The sequence below is a fragment of the Salmo salar genome, chromosome ssa01 (assembly GCF_905237065.1).
Source record: "Salmo salar chromosome ssa01, Ssal_v3.1, whole genome shotgun sequence".
NCBI classification, from domain to species: Eukaryota; Metazoa; Chordata; class Actinopteri; order Salmoniformes; family Salmonidae; genus Salmo; species Salmo salar.
Genome location: NC_059442.1, coordinates 77180390 through 77197687, shown reverse-complemented (window position 1 = coordinate 77197687; position 17298 = coordinate 77180390). Strand labels below are relative to the sequence as shown.

The following is a 17298-nucleotide window of genomic DNA, read 5'->3' as shown; positions in this document are numbered from 1 at the left end:
AAATGGAAACATTTAAATGTCTTGGAATGGCCTAGTCAAAGCCCAGACCTCAATCCAACTGAGAATCTGTGGTAAGACTTAAAGATTGCTGTACACCAGCAGAACCCATCCAACTTGAAGGAGCTGGAGGAGTTATGCCTTGAAGAATGGGCAAAAATCCCAGTGGCTAGATGTGCCAAGCTTATAGAGACATACCCCAAGAGACTTGCAGCTGTAATTGCTGCAAAAGGTGTCTCTACAAAGTACTGACTTTAGGGGGGGGGGGGGGGGATGGTGAATAGTTATGCATACTCAAGTTGTCCGTTTTGTGTCTTATTTCCCAAAAAATATTTTGCATCTTCAAAGTGATAGGCGTGTTGTGTAAATCAAATGATACAAACCCCCAAAAACTATATTTTATTTCCAGGTTGTAAGGCAACAAAATAGGAAAAATGCCAAGGGGGTTGAATACTTTCGCAAGCCACTGTACTGTACTGTCATACTGTACACAGTAACATCAAAACTGTATTACATGTACTTCACAGCACTATACCTATTTTTTTGTTCACTGAGGAGCATAGACCTAATATTGTAGGACTACATTGTATTGTACTGTGATGCAGAATGATGTGCAACAATTACATAGGTACAGTCTAGTGTAGAAAGTTGGAGACATACCTGTTCTTCAGTCTAAATGTCTGTATTATGGATGCTACCGTGTAGCAACTCAGGTTGGGCTGGACTCTCTGCCCAGCCTCCCTCATCGTCAGGCCATGATTTATGACATGGTCCCACCAAAGTGACCCTAAAGTCGTCAGAAATATGTCTCAGTCTATTGCCTGGTCCCCTTCTTTGTTCTTGTCCTAGTCCTCCTCCTCCTCCTCTCTCTCTTCCTCTTCCTCTCGCTCTCACTGCCTCCATGTTTGCAAAGTTCTCACAAAAGAGGTGAACGTACCTGAGGTCTATCTGTAGTGCTAAGGCTCAGACTAATTGGTGTGCAAAGCAGAAAATGTATTTGTGCTTTTGGTGCCTTTGTTTAAGGCATGGTTACAAAAGTTAAGGTTTTGATGCTTTTGTCTAAGCATTCCCTTTCAGTGTGTAAGCAATCGGCAAAAACTGTAATAATTGTTTTGTATTTTTTTTAGAGGGGAAATGTGTGAGTGTATATGCACTACATGACCAAAAGTATGTGGACACCTGCTATTTGAACATCTCATTCCAAAATCATGGGCATTAGTATAGAGTTGGTCCCCCATTTGCTGCTATAACAGCCTCCACTCCTCCGGGGAAGGCTTTCCACTAGATGTTGGAACATTGCTGCAGGGACTTACTTCCATTCAGACACAAGAGTAATAGTGAGGTCGGGAACTGATGTTGGGCAATTAGGCCTGGCTCGCAGTCAGCATTCCAATTCATCCCAAAGGTGTTTGATGGGGTTGAGTTCAGGGCTCTGTGCTGGCCAGTCAAGTTCTTTCACGGTGATCTCGACAAACCATTTCTTTATGGACCTTGCTTTGTGCATGGGTGCATTGTCAGGAAAGGGCCTTCTCCAAACTGTTGCCACAAAGTTGGAAGCACAGAATTGTCTAGAATATCATTATATGCTGTAGCCATTAAGATTTCCCTGTGTAAGGGCTATTTGACCAAGAAACAGAGTGATGGAGTGCTGCATCAGATGACCTGGCCTCCACAATCACCTGACCTCAATCCAATGGAGATGGTTTGGGATGAGATGGACTGCAGAGTGAAGGAAAAGCAGCCAACAAGTGCTCAGCATATCTGGGAACTCCCTCAAGACTGTTGGAAAAGCATTCCAGGTGAAGCTGGTTTAGAGAATGCCAAGAGTGTGCAAAGCTGTCATCAAGGCAAATGGTGGCTAATTTGAAGAATCTCAAATATAAAATATATTTTGATTTGTTTAACAATTTTTGGGTCGCTACATGATTCCATATATGTTATTTCATAGTTTTGATGTAGTAAAAATAAAGAAAAACCCTGGAATGAGTAGGTGTGTCCAAACTTTTGACTGGTCTGTAAATGTGTGTGTGGATGTGTGTGAATGATGTCAATGCTGCATACTTGTTTCCATGAATATAACGTTTTTGCTTAATGTTTCCGACACGACGGGCCTGGGCTGACCGAATGCTGCTTCGTAAATAAACACACACACACACACGCTGTGACTCCGTGGTGCGTAGTGAATAATGTCATCATCCGGGAGACCACAGCGTGTTCTAATACATGATAATTACACACAGAGAATGTGTGTCAGAGTGTGTGTGCTGGTGAATGTGTGCATGTGTGTGTGTGTTTGTGTTATCATTTAACCTAATTAAACTCAGGAGTGGTGAATCTGCAGATGCATCACTCAGGATAGAGCAATGTGTACATGCAGATGTATGAGATTGTGTGTGTACGTATGCATGCATGCTTGGGTTTTCAGGCAGATCGCTCAAGAGTGACTTCGAAATTGGACGTATATCCATGTCCTGAGGAAGTCGGTAAATGCCTTCAAAACCGGTCACTAGGGGCAACTATTGAGCTCCATTAACATGAAGTAGGCTTGGGTTTTGCTAGGGTGTTGTGGACGGGGGTGGTGGATGTATGACTCTGGATCAGAAGATTGTGTGTTCGATCCCTTTGCCAAGCCTTTACCCTTACTTAAACATTCAGATGTTTTGTATTTTGTATTTATTATGGATCCCATTTGCTGCTGCTAAAGCAGCAGCTACTCTTCCTGGGGTCGAACAAAATTAAGGCAGTTTATACAATTTTAAAACACTACAATACATTCACAGATTTCACAACACACTGTGTGCCCTCAGGCCCCTACTCCACAACTACCACATATCTACAGTACTAAATCCATGTGTATGTACTAAAGCCTGGTATGCATTTCCATCCCCAAAGGAACACACATTGGCACCAACCTTGCTATTACAGTGTGGTTAACCAAAGCGAGGGTCTGCATAGCTAGGTAAATACCCATCTCTCTGATGTGTGTGTAGGGAAATATTAAGTTATGTTATTGTATGTGTGTGTGTGTGTGTGTGTGTGTGTGTGTGTGTGTGTGTGTGTGTGTGTGTGTGTGTGTGTGTGTGTATGCATGTGTCTGTGCCAATGTTTGTGTTGCTTCACAGTACCCGCAGCTCCATAAGGTGTTTTTTATCTGTTATTTAAATCTAATTTTACTGCCTGCGTCAGTTACTTGATGTGGAATAGAGTTCCATGTAGTCATGGCTCTATGTAGTACTGTGTGCCTCCCGTAGTCTGTTCTGGACTTGGGGACTGTGAAGAGACCTCTTGTGGCACGTCTTGTGGGGTATGCATGGGTGTCCGAGTTGTGTGCCAGTAGTTTAGACAGACAGCTCGGTGCATTCAACATGTCAATATCTCTCATAAATAAAAGTAGTGATGAAGTCAATCTCTCCTCCACTTTCAGCCAGGAGAGATTGACATGCATATTATTAATATTAGCTCTCTCTGTACATCCAAGGGCCAGCCGTGCTGCCCTGTTCTGAGCCAATTGCAATTTTCCTAAGTCCTTTTTTGTGGCACCTGACCACACAACTGAACAGTAGTCAAGGTGTGACAAAACTAGGGCCTGTAGGACCTGCCTTGTTGATAGTGTTGTTAAGAAGGCAGAGCATCGCTTTATTATAGACAGACTTCTCCCCATCTTAGCCTCTACAGTACTGCATCAATATGTTTTGACCATGACAGTTTACAATCTAGTGTTACTCCAAGCAGTTTAGTCATTGCAACTTGCTCAATTTCCACATTGTTTATTACAAGATTTAGTTGAGGTTTAGGGTTTAGTGAGTGTTTTGTTCCAAATACAATGCTTTTAGTTTGAGAAATATTTAGGGCTAACTTAGTCCTTGCCATCCACTCTGAAACAAACTGCAGATCTTTGTTGAGTGTTGCAGTCATTTCAGTCACTGTGTTAGCTGATGTGTATAGTGTTGAGTCATCCGCATACATAGAAACTCTGGCTTTACTCAAAGTCAGTGGTATGTCTTTAGTAAAAAATGTTAGTAAAATGATTGCCTAAACACTTTGAAATGTGATGTTTGGAGCATCTTCGAAATTTGACGTTTGGAGAAAAATATAAATGTCTAATTCTGCTGTGAGACTGTGAGAGCCTGTTGTGAGTTTTATGAACATTCAGTATGTTTGTGGATATGAGTGTGTGTGTGTAAGGGTGAGTGTGTGTGTTTATGGATGTGTATGTGTGTGTAAGGGTGAGTGTGTGTGTATGCGCACGCATGCGTGAGAGAGTACAGCTTTTTTCCATCTACGTAACATTGCAAAAATCAGAAACTTTCTGTCCAAAAATGATGCAGAAAAATTAATCCATGCTTTTGTTACTTCTAGGCTGGACTACTGCAATGCTCTACTTTCCGGCTACCCGGATAAAGCACTAAACAAACTTCAGTTAGTGCTAAATACGGCTGCTAGAATCCTGACTAGAACCAAAAAATGTGATCATATTACTCCAGTGCTAGCCTCCCTACACTGGCTTCCTGTTAAGGCAAGGGCTGATTTCAAGGTTTTACTGCTAACCTACAAAGCATTACATGGGCTTGCTCCTACCTATCTTTCCGATTTGGTCCTGCCGTACATACCTACACGTACGCCTCGGTCACAAGACGCAGGCCTCCTAATTGTCCCTAGAATTTCTAAGCAAACGGCTGGAGGTAGGGCTTTCTCCTATAGAGCTCCATTTTTATGGAATGGTCTGCCTATCCATGTGAGAGACGCAGACTCAGTCTCAACCTTTAAGTCTTTACTGAAGACTTATCTCTTCAGTAGGTCCTATGATTAAGTATAGTCTGGCCCAGGAGGGTGAAGGTGAACGGAAAGGCTGGAGCAACGAACCACCCTTGCTGTCTCTGCCTTGCCGGTTCCCCTCTCTCCACTGGGATTCTCTGCCTCTAACCCTATTAAAGGGGATGAGTCACTGGCTTACTGGTGTTCTTCCATGCCGTCTAAGGGAGGGGTGCGTCACTTGAGTGGGTTGAGTCACTGACGTGGTCTTCCTGTCTGGGTTGGCGCCCCCCCTGGGTTGTGCCGCGGCGGAGATCTTTGTGGGCTATACTCGGCCTTGTCTTAGGACGGTAAGTTGGTGGTTGGAGACATCCCTCTAGTGGTGTGGGGGCTCTGCTTTGGCAAAGTGGGTGGGGTTATATCCTGCCTGTTTGGCCCTGTCCGGGGGTATCATCGGATGGGGCCACAGTGTCTTCTGATCCCTCCTGTCTCAGCCTCCAGTATTTATGCTGCAGTAGTTTATGTGTCGGGGGGCTAGGGTCAGTCTGTTACATCTGGAGTGTTTCTCTTGTCTTATCCGGTGTCCTGTGTGAATTTAAATATGCTCTCTCTAATTCTTTCTTTCTTTCTCTCGGAGGACCTGAGCCCTCGGACCATGCCTCAGGACTACCTGGCATGATGACTCCTTGCTGTCCCCAGTCCACCTGGCCATGCTGCTGCTCCAGTTTCAACTGTTCTGCCTGCGGCTATGGAACCCTTACCTGTTCACCGGACGTGCTTGTTGCACCCTCGACAACTACTATGATTATTAGTATTTGACCATGCTGGTCATTTATGAACATTTTAACATCTTGACCATGTTCTGTTATAATATCCACCCGGCACAGCCAGAAGAGGACTGGCCACCCCTCATAGCCTGGTTCCTCTCTAGGTTTCTTCCTAGGTTTTTGGCCTTTCTAGGGAGTTTTTCCTAGGGAGTTTTTCCTAGCCACCGTGCTTCTTTCACATGCATTGCTTGCTGTTTGGGGTTTTAGGCTGGGTTTCTGTACAGCACTTTGAGATATCAGCTGATGTACGAAGGGCTATATAAATACATTTGATTTGATTTAATAGAATAATATATTCTGTTATATCCTTTTCTCTTCAGCTCTAACCTCAGTCCCCAGACTCATTGGTAACTATATAACCCATACTGCATTTATCTGGGCCATGAATAAATATACTATTCACTGACTGAGAGTTAAACCAGGTGAGAATGCCAGTATTACATTGAATGAATTACGAAACAATAGAGAAGCTGTATAAAAAAATGTGTCCTGTTGCATAGACCATAAAGAAATAAAGTAATTTAGAAATAATATGTAGAGTGGGAGAGGAGAGCATTTAAGAGGAGTGTGTGTGTGTGTGTTTGTGTATGTTAGCTTTCCCTGTAGCTCAGTTGGTAGAGCATGGTGTTTGCAACGCCAGGGTCGTGGGTTTGATTCCCACTGGGGGCCAGCACAGAAAAAAAATGTATGAAATTGTATGAAATGTATGCATTCACTAATGTAAGTCACTCTGGATAAGAGTGTCTGCTAAATGACTAAAATGTAAAATATGGGTGTGTGCCTAAGTTTGAACTTAGTTGAATTGCAAAGTGCCTTCAGAAAGTATTCAAACTAGAGATGCACCGGTACCCAATATCTTGCTTGACAAAAAAACAAACAATACCGATAGCGATATTTAAGCATTCTAGTACAGTTAAATAGTTAACACACACACATTGACGCAGTGGTCACTACAGTCCCTGTTTCGAATCCAGGCTGTATCACATCCGGCCGTGATTGGGAGTCCCATAGGGCAGCGCACAATTGGCCCAGCGTCGTCCGGGTTTGACCGGGGTAGGCCGTCACTGGAAATAAGAATTTGTTCTTAAATTTCTTGCCTAGTTAATAAAGATTACACACACACCACACTGACCAAAAGGTAATTTTTTTGGCATTTACGTATGTGCCCATTACCAGTAAAACATAATCAAAACCTACAGTATTTCTTTCACTTACTGTGCTGTTTCGTTGTTCATTTGTTCAGTCGTTTCATTCTCAACTAGGATTTGTCATACTATGGAACGCCGTTTGGGTCTTTGCGTGTCAAATAACACTATTTGACATGTAAAATAAGCTTGTTGACCAATCAGGACCTGAATATGACTGCACGTCACGTAATAATTTAACGCGTTCATAATTCTTTTACGTAGTTATTACATATTGATTACACTATCACTCGTATTTCATATGTAACAACGATTCATCGATACGCATGCTATGATGCTGGTAAAGTTGTCTAGCGCACCTACAGTGCTGGTCTTTAAAAAAAGCTAGCTAGCTCATGGATGCAAACAATGTTTTTCCCCCAAAACATAGCAAAACGACATAATCTGTTAGCTAGCTAACTATATAGCTAGGTGTCATCATTTAAAATAACCCTAATTTATGAGTTCTTATTTTATTAATGGTGGTCGGAACCATCTATGTGAAGCTAGCCACAATAAGGATTAGTCACAATAGTGGACTTTGCGGTCAGCCTTCAAAATAAAAGTATGTCATTGATGATTCCAACAATTGTAACCTTCTGCATCACGTTCAAAGAGGTACTTTTATTTTGAAAGCAAACCGCAAATTCCACTATTGTGCCTAATCCTTATTGTGGCTAGCTTCACAACACATAACCCGGGCCGGTCGAGCATCACTAGCCAGATGAAGCTAGCTGGTTGCTTATAACGTTAGCTTTGAGCAACAGGGTTAAGTAGATGGCTAGCTATTTATTTTCATGAACTTAAGTTCAATTTGAATAGGCGAACAAATAGTGGCTACCTAGCTAATACTTACTCACAAGGATTCCTAAATCATTGCTAAGAATAATGACTGCACTCAGCTAGCAATGAGGAATCGGCCCAGAAGCGGCCCTCTTCCATGGGGCCAGAACTGATTGAATCGGCCCGGAATCGGAGGAAACACCATACATCTGGTGACCGTGTCAGCGTGCATGCGCCTAGCCCTCCACAGGAGTCGCTACAGCGCGATGGGACAAGGACATCCCGGCCGGCAAAACTCTCCCCTAACTCGGACAACGCTGGGCCAACTTGTGCGTCGACTCACGGGTCTCGAACCAGCATCCGTAGAAATGCAGTTTGCACTGCAATGCAGTGTCTTAGACCGCTGCACCACTCGGGAAGTTCCATCCACAAAGTTTTTAATGCTTATCAGTTGCCTTGCACAAAGTATCAAAATACTAAAATACTACACATTTAAATGGTAATTGTATTTTTTGATCACAGAACAATGAGGAAAATATGGAAAAATAAATAAATAATGAAATGTTAATTGTATAAAGCAGCCCGTGTAATCATCTGCCAAAGAGTAGCCCCAATCGGCCCAAGCCCCAAGTAATACATTTGGGCCACATAACTCACACCGGAATCAGCCCGAGCTCAATCCCCGCATCCTAGCCATAAGTAATACTGCCGAAGGTGGCCCAGACTCGGGCCACATGACATCGGCCAAGTCTGACTCTCAGCTGAGTGCCCCGACTCTCAGCCGGAATTGGCCCAGATCCACTGTGCTAGCTGGGCAGTTTCTACTTGTCATTGTTTTCAGGCTGGTTGTATTGTTGCTAGCTAGGTACCAAGCTAAAGCTAGCTACCCCAGAAGTTGCGGTCGAACAAATAATACTTTGTTACCAACGCAGTATTGTAAACACATCATTCGTTGCCGGTGTTTGCTTGTTTGAATAGTCTTTTGTACAGCTTTGACAGTACTACTGATAGCAGTGGTGTCGCTTGGCTTGCATGTGCAAATTCAGAACACACAACATTCTTTAATAGAACTGTGTTATTTAACGTGTCGAATTGAAAGCTTATTTAACGTGTCATATAGTGTTATTGGACTCGTCCAAATAATGTTATTTGACGTGTATCTTTGACGTGTATCATGTGCAGATGAAGATGTGCAAGTAGAAATACTGGTGTGCAAAAGAGCAGAAAAATAAAAACAAATATGGGGATGAGGTAGGGAGTTGGTTGGATGAGCTATTTATGGATGGGCAGTGTACAGCTGCAGCGATCGGTAAGCTGCTCTGACAGATGAAGCTTAAAGTTAGTGAGGGAGATATAAGTCTCCAACTTCAGTGATTTTTGCAATTCATTCCAGTCATTGGCAGCAGAGAACTGGAAGGAAAGGCGGCCAAAGCAGGTGTTGGCTTTGGGGATGACCAGTGAAATATACCTGCTGGAGCGTGTGCTACGGGTGGGTATTGCTATGGTGACCAGTGAGCTGAGATAAGGCGGAGCTATACCTAGTAAAGACTTATAGATGACCTGGAGCCAGTGGGTTTGGCGACGAATATGTAGTGGGGGCCAGCCAACGAGAGCATACAGATCGCAGTGGTGGGGAGTATATGGGGCTTTGGTGACAAAACGGATGGCACTGTGATAGACTGCATCCAATTTGCTGAGTAGAGTGTTGGAGGCTATTTTGTAAATGACATCGCTGAAGACACGGATCGGTAGGATAGTCAGTTTTACGAGGGTATGTTTGGCAGCATGAGTGAAGGAGGCTTTGTTGTGAAATAGGAAGCCGATTGTAGATTTAACTTTGGATTGGAGATGCTTAATGTGAGTCTGGAAGGAAAGTTTACAGTCTAGCTAGACGCCTAGGTATTTGTAGTTGTCCACATATTCTAAATCACAACCGTCCAGAGTAGTGATGCTAGTCGGGCGGGCAATGCGGGCAGTGATCGGTTGAAGAGCATGCATTTCGTTTTACTAACATTTAAGAGCAGTTGGAGGCCACGGAAGGAGTGTTGTATGGCGTTGAAGTTTGGAGGTTTGTTAACACAGTGTCCATAGAAGGGCCAGATGTATACAGAATGGTGTCGTCTGCATAGATGTGGATCAAAGAATCACCCGCAGCAAGAGCGACATCATTGATATATACAGAGAAAAGAGTCGACCCGAGAATTGAACCCTGTGGCACCCCCATAGAGACTGCCAGAGGTCCGGACAACAGGCCCTCCAATTTGACACACTGAACTCTATCTGAGAAGTAGTTACTTTCTGCACATTTCTGGTACTTTCTTAGCCTATACAAGTGCTATCTCTTGCTAAAAAATGTATGTTTACACATATGCAGTACCTTTAGCAATACTAAAAATAATAATAATAATAAAGCTCTACTTTAGTAAATAAAACAATTATGACAGGTGTGTTGTAATAAAAACTAGTGGTGTCCTGTCACGTCCTGACCAGTAAAAGAGGTTTGTTATTGTAGTTTGGTCAGGGCGTGGCAGGGGGTGTTTGTTTTATGTGTTTTGGGGGTTTTGCTATATGTTCTATGTTAGTATATTTCTATGACCGTGTCTAGTTTTTCTATTTCTATGTTTAGGGTTTTTGTTTGACCTTCAATTGGAGGCAGCTGTTTCTTGTTGACTCTGATTGGAGGTCCTATTTAGTAGAGGTTTTTCAGCTTGTGTTTGTGGGTGGTTGTTTTCAGTCTAGTGTTTTGTACCTGATGGAACTGTTAAGCTGTTGTTCGTTTCTTGTTTTGTTTACGTGTTAAATAAAAGTTAAAAATGAGCACTCAACCCGCTGCGCCTTGGTCTACTCCCTTCGACGGCCGTTACATGTCCACTGATTAAATGCAGTCTTTCTGCATTGCGAAGAGGGAAAATGGTCTGACAAACAGTGCTGTAGCTCTGCCACTTTCCACCGAAGATGCGGAAGGGGGACATAGGCGGATGTGGTGGATTGAGATGCAGCCCATGCAAAAAAAAGATATCTAGCTAAAACTGACGGATCTTGTTGGGATTTTTTTTTATTATGTTACTTAGAATGACTCACCGGTGTCAATAGACTTTAGGGGTCTATAAGCAAATGTTTACTCCTGAACATATTTAGGCTTGCCATAACAAAGGGGTTGAACACAAAACATGTTAAAAACATATCTCCACTTCGACATTATGGGGTATTGTGTGTAGGCCAGTGACAAAACAAATGTGGAAAAAGGGGTGTTTCCTTTTTAGGTGGTTTGACTTGTCTGCACAGGGCACTGAGTCATTTGTAATTCTATATAATATAAAATATATTTAATAATTGATGTAGTGATTAAGAGAAACATGCTGTTTAACTCCCACCTACACTAGTATAGTAGATCACTTAGGGTCATATTGTACAGTGTGTAGGTGGAGCAATCAAATCAGATCACAGTGTGTGTGTGTGTCAGCTGCAATGCATGGGAAGCTAATGAAGATGATGAATGAGGCATGACAACATTAGTACCCTGTTAGTAGTCCTTAGGGATACATGCACCCACACACACACACCCACACACACACCCACCCACACACATACACATGCACACACATACAGGACAGTGAAAGAGAGAGAGGGGAGGGAGGTAGAGTAAAGAATATGTTTAAAATGTTCAATATCTCTATCTCAAATCTTCAATATCTCCTACTCCCCATTTATAATGCCTATAGGTCTGACCTCAGCAGGCTAACACAATCTTGTTCAGGCACTTTGTTCCGTTAACTAGAGGGTCTTTGGTTCAAGTCCCACTCTTGCTGATCCTGCCTCAATCGCTACATCACTATGATATAATACAGTGCATTAGATAATACAGTGTAAACTGGGCCATATTGTAGCACCCACTCACTCATATCTGATGATTATTATCATATTAGTCTTTATTGAGTGGCATCAGGTGCACACAGGGTACTTAAATCGGGACAGCTATCCCCCTCACTCACCATCTGTGTGTGTGTGTGTGTATGTCTGTGTGTTTGTGTGTTTGTGTGTGTGTGTGTGTGTGTGTGTGTGTGTGTGTGTGTGTGTGTGTGTGTGTGTGTGTGTGTGTGTGTGTGTGTGTGTGTGTGTGTGTGTGTGTGTGTGTGTGTGTATGTGAATGCACTCAAACAGTTTACTATGGAAACAGCTCATAACAGGCCAGGCTGCCAACAGAATAAATCATGTCAAGTTATGTAATGTGTGTGTCATATGAAATGCAGAATGAACAGCACTTGTTTGCTCTGTGATTAATCTATCTATTGATCTACTATTTTATGTATTCTAGTTCGTTTGAGTGTGATGCAAAAGTCAAATCTCTATGAATTCTTTATAAAGCTTTTAAAAAACAAGTGCAATGTTTATTATTATAAAGTAATATAATCAAAAATTATACATATGGATCCTACCACCACCATCCAAATGTCTTGCCAGTTTCTCCAGTTATATCATGCTGTGTTCCTGTAGTGTTTCTTTCCCTTGCAGTGCTACTAAGCCTAACTTTAACCCTTAACCCCTGACCTCTAACCTTTGTCTCCTCACCTGTAGTTTCAGTAGCATCCAGACTGCCAGCTAGCTGCTCCAGGAGTCCCACTCTGGCTGCATTCCTGCGATGTTTTTTCCCCTCGTAGTGTTGCTGGGCCATCAGAGGATTGTTGAACCAGGCTCCACACAGACAGCAGTACTTCCCTGTCTCACCACTCCCACCACCACTACCCACCGCCGCCACCAGGGGTGCTAGAGAGGAGGGCCATGGTAGGGTAGGGGGGGGCATGGGGAGGGGTGGAGTCACTGGGCTGGGGGGTAGAAGGGGACGAGTCTGGGGGAGTGAGGGAAAAGGGAGAGGAGATAGAAGGGAAAAAGGGGGAGGGTGGGAGATAGGATAATGAAGGGTGGGGGATAAGGGTGGGATAAGAGGGGCAGAAGGAGAGGAGAAGAGACAACAATATAAATAGAAGGGAGGGAGGAAAAGGAGGAGGGAGGAGAGGGGGAGAGGAAGAGCACATTAAAATCATCTCAAATAAATAATAGACTACAAACATCAATCAATTCTAATTGTTGTAATGAGTCCATTAAAAATTACATCTACATTAAAACATTAGCGCGGTGTTGAGAGTCACACTTAAGCATGTGCCCACGCATGCACACACACACACAGTCAATAAGGTACCTGGCAAGACCACCTCACAGGGGACTGCTGTGAGCACAGAGCGATATATTGCTCCCGGCCTCATCTATGAAGGCCAGATGAGGGTCAGAGAAAGGCCAACTGCAGTCCCAAGACCATCTTACAATCAGACTGTTGAGGCAACGCGCGTGTGTGTGTTTGTGTGTGTTTCACTGGTATATGTGTGAATCGCGTGTGTGCTTGTCAGTGTGTTTTGTGTGTGTGTCATATGTGTATGTGTGTCATATGCTAATGTCTGTGTGTGTGCGAGCACACACACAAGCAATCTCCATAGACAAACATTGGCAGTAGAATGTCTTTACTTAAGAGCTCAGTGACTTTCAATGTGGCACTGTCATAGGATGCTACCTTTCCAACAAGTCAGTTCGTCAAATTTCTGCCCTGCTAGAGTTGCCCCGGTCAACTGTAAGTGCTGTTATTGTGAAGTGGAAACGTCTAGGAGAAACAACGGCTCAGAGGTAGGCCACACAAGCTCACAGAATAGGATCGCCGAGTGCTGAAGTGCTTAGCGCGTAAAACCGTCTATCCTCGGTTGCAACACTCACTACTGAGTTCCAAATTGCCTGGGGAAGCAAAGTCATCACAATAACTGTTCGTTGGAAACTTCATGAAATGGGTTTCCATGGCCGAGCAGCCACACACAACCCTAAGATCACCATGCGCAATGCCAAGCATCGGCTGAAGTGGTGTAAACCTCACCGCCATTGGACTCTGGACCAGTGGGAACGCGTTCTAGCTGTCCGACGAACAAATCTGGGTTTGGTGGAAGCCAGGAGAACACTACCTGCCCCAATGCATAGTGCCAACTGTAAAGTTTGGTGGATGAGGAATAATCGTCTGGGGCTGTTTTTCATGGTTCGGGCTAGGCCTCTTAGTTCCAGTGAAGGGAAATCTTAACACTACAGCATACAATGACATTCTAGACAATTCTGTGCTTCCAACTTTGTGCCAACAGTTTGGGGAAGGCCCTTTTCTGTTTCAGTATAACAATGCCCCCGTGCACAAAGCGAGGTCTATCCAGAAATTGTTCGTCGAGATCGGTGTGGAAGAACTTGACTGGCCTACACAGAACACCGACCACAACCCCATCAAGAAGCTTTGGGATGAATTGGAACGCCAACTGCGAGCCAGGCCTAATCGCCCAACACCATTGCCTAACCTCACTAATGCTCTTGTGGCTGATGGAAGCAAGTCCCCGCAGCAATGTTCCAACATCTAGTGGAAAGCCTTCCCAGAAGAGTGGAGGCTGTTATAGCAGCAAAGGCGGGACAACCTCCAAATTAAGGCCCATGATTTTGGAATGAGATGTTTAATAAGCAGGTGTCCACATACTTTTGGTCATGTAGTGTAAGTGTGCGTGTGCGCGTGTACATGTCATATGGATGCTTCTGTGTGTGTGACCATTCATCAGAAATTCCTCTCTTCCCCCTCATGTTCTGTAAAGATAAAAAAGAGAAGTGGATGTATTCTAGGTGACCCTGTTTTAAAATGGCAGCCTGGTTACCATGGAGACAGGCCATTAATAGCCCAGGCGCCGACAGGATGAGACCCGGGGTCACAGACTGTGGTGTGTGTTGTGAGTGTGTTGTGTGTGTGTGTTTGTCTCTCTCTCTGTGTGTGTGTGTGTGTGTGTGTGTGTGTGTGTGTGTGTGTGTGTATGTGTGTGGCATGGAGCAACACAACAGGTCACTCATGACTCGCCGACGCCAGACACAAAAGGGAGTGTGTGTGAGTGTTCACGTGTGGCGGCAAGCATTTGAAAGTGTGAGCTGTGTATGTTTGCATGAGGGTGTGAGTGCATGTATGCACGTAAAGGTGTGTGTGTGAGTGAGTGCATTGTAAAATCCAAATCAAATCAAATGTTATTGGTCACATACACAATGCTAATGCGAGTGCAACGAAATGCTTGTGCTTCTAGTTCCAACAGGGTAATATCTAACAAGTAATCTAACCATTCCCCAACAACTACCTAACACACATATCTAAAAGGATGGAATAAATATAAATATATGGATGAGCGATGGTCGAGCATCATAGGCAAGATGCAATAGATGGTATAAGATGCATTATAAACATATGAAATTAGTAATGTAAGATATGTAAACATTACTAAAGTGGCATTGTTTAAAGTGACTAGTGAGTCCCTCAGGAACCAATACGCACAGTCAGTCAGGAAAGCAAAGACTAGCTTTTTCAAACAGAAATGTGCATCCTGTAGCTCTAACTCCAAAAAGTTTTGGGACTCTGTAAAGTCCATGGAGAATAAGAGCACCTCCTCTCAGCTGCCCACTGCACTGAGGCTAGGTAACACTGTCACCACCGATAAATCCACGATAATCGAGAATTTCAATAAGCATTTCTCTACGGCTGGCCATGCTTTCCACCTGGCTACCCCAACGCCGGCCAAACAGCTCCGTACCCCCCGCAGCTACTTTCCCAACCCTCCCCAGCTTCTCCTTTACCCAAATCCAGACAGCAGATGTTCTGAAAGAGCTGCAAAACCTGGACCGGTAAAAATCAGCTGGGCTCGACAATCTGGACCCTTTCTTTCTAAAATGATCCGGCGCCATTGTTGCAACCCCTATTACCAGTCTGTTCAATCTCTCTTTCGTATCGTCCGAAATCCCTAAAGATTGGAAAGCTGCCGCGGTCATCCCCCTCTTCAAAAGGGGGTGACACTCTAGACCCAAACTGTTATAGACCTATATCCATCCTGCCCTGCCTTTCTAAAGTCTTCGAAAGCCAAGTTAATAAACAGATCACTGACCTTTTCGAATCCCACCGTACCTTCTCCGCTGTGCAATCCAGTTTCCGAGCTGGTCACGGGTGCACCTCAGCCACGCTCAAGGTACTAAACGATATCATAACTGCCATCGATAAAAGACAGTACTGTGCAGCCGTCTTCACCGACCTGGCCAAGGCTTTTGACTCTGTTAATCACGGTATTCTTATCGGCAGACTCAACAGCCTTGGTTTCTCTAATGACTGCCTCGCCTGGTTCACCAACTACTTCTCAGACAGAGTTCAGTGTGTCAAATCGGAGGGCCTGTTGTCTGGACCTCTGGCAGTCTCTATGGGGGTACCACAGGGTTCAATTCTCGGGCCGACTCTTTTCTTTGTATATATCAACGATGTCGCTCTTGCTGCTGGTGATTCTCTAGAGCTGCTGCATTAACTAACCTCCAAACGAGCTTCAATGCCATACAACACTCCTTCCGTGGCCTCCAACTGCTCTTAAACGCTAGTAAAACCAAATGCATGCTTTTCAACCGTTCGCTGCCCGCATCCGCCCGCCCGACTAGCATCACTACTCTGGACGGTTCTAACTTAGAATATGTGGACAACTACAAATACCTAGGTGTCTGGCTAGACTGTAAACTCTCCTTCCAGACTCATATTAAACATCTCCAATCCAAAATTAAATCTACAATCGGCTTCCTATTTCGAAACAAAGCCTCCTTCCCTCACGCCGCCAAACATACCCTCGTAAAACTGACTATCCTACCGATCCTCGACTTCGGCAATGTCAGTTACAAAATAGCTTCCAACACTCTACTAAGCAAACTGGATGCAGTCTATCACAGTGCCATCCGTTTTGTTACCAAAGCCCCTTATACCACCCACCACTGCAACCTGTATGCTCTAGTCGGCTGGCCCTTGCAACATATTCATCGCCAGACCCACTGGCTCCAGGTCATCTATAAGTCGATTCTAGGTAAAGCTCCACCTTATCTCAGCTCATTGGTCACGATAACAACACCCACCCGTAGCACGCGCTCCAGCAGGTATATCTCACTGGTCATCCCCAAAGCCAACACCTCTTTGGCTGCCTTTCCTTCTAGTTCTCTGCTGCCAATGACTGGAACGAATGGCAAAAATCGCTGAAGCTGGAGACTTATATTTCCCTCACTAACTTTAAACATCAGCTATCTGAGCAGCTAACCGATCACTTCAGCTGTACATAGCCCACCCAATCTACCTACCTCATTTCCATATTGTTTTTATTTACTTTTCTGCTCTTTTGCACACCAGTATTTCTACTTGCTCATCATCATCTGCACATCTATCACTCCAGTGTTCATTTGCTAAATTGTAATTACTTCGTTACTATGGCCTATTTATTGCCTTACCTCCTCACCCCATTTGCACACACTGTATATAGACTTTCTTTTTTTCTATTGTGTTATTGACTGTACGCTTGTTTATTCCATGTGTAACTCTGTTGTTGTTTGTGTCGCACTGCTTTGCTTTGCTTTATCTTGGCCAGGTCACAGTTGTAAATGAGAACTTGTTCTCAACTAGCTTACCTGGTTAAATAAAGGAGAAATAAATAAATCAAAATGTAGGCAGCAGCCTCTCTGAGTTAGTGATGGCTGTTTAGCAGTCTGATGGCCTTGAGATAGTAGCTGTTTTTCAGTCTCTCGGTCCCAGCTTTGATGAACCTGTACTGACCTCGCAATCTGGATGGTGAACAGGCAGTGGCTCGGGTAGTTGGGTGGTTGTTGTCCTTGATTATCTTTTTTGCCTTCCTGTGACATCG

At 44.0% G+C, this 17298-nt stretch overlaps 1 pseudogene; it reads right to left on the bottom strand.

Annotated features, from left to right (window-relative positions):
- The window catches only part of LOC106612973 (zinc finger matrin-type protein 4-like), a 145154-nt pseudogene that overhangs the window by 36202 nt on the left and 91654 nt on the right, over window positions 1-17298 (bottom strand).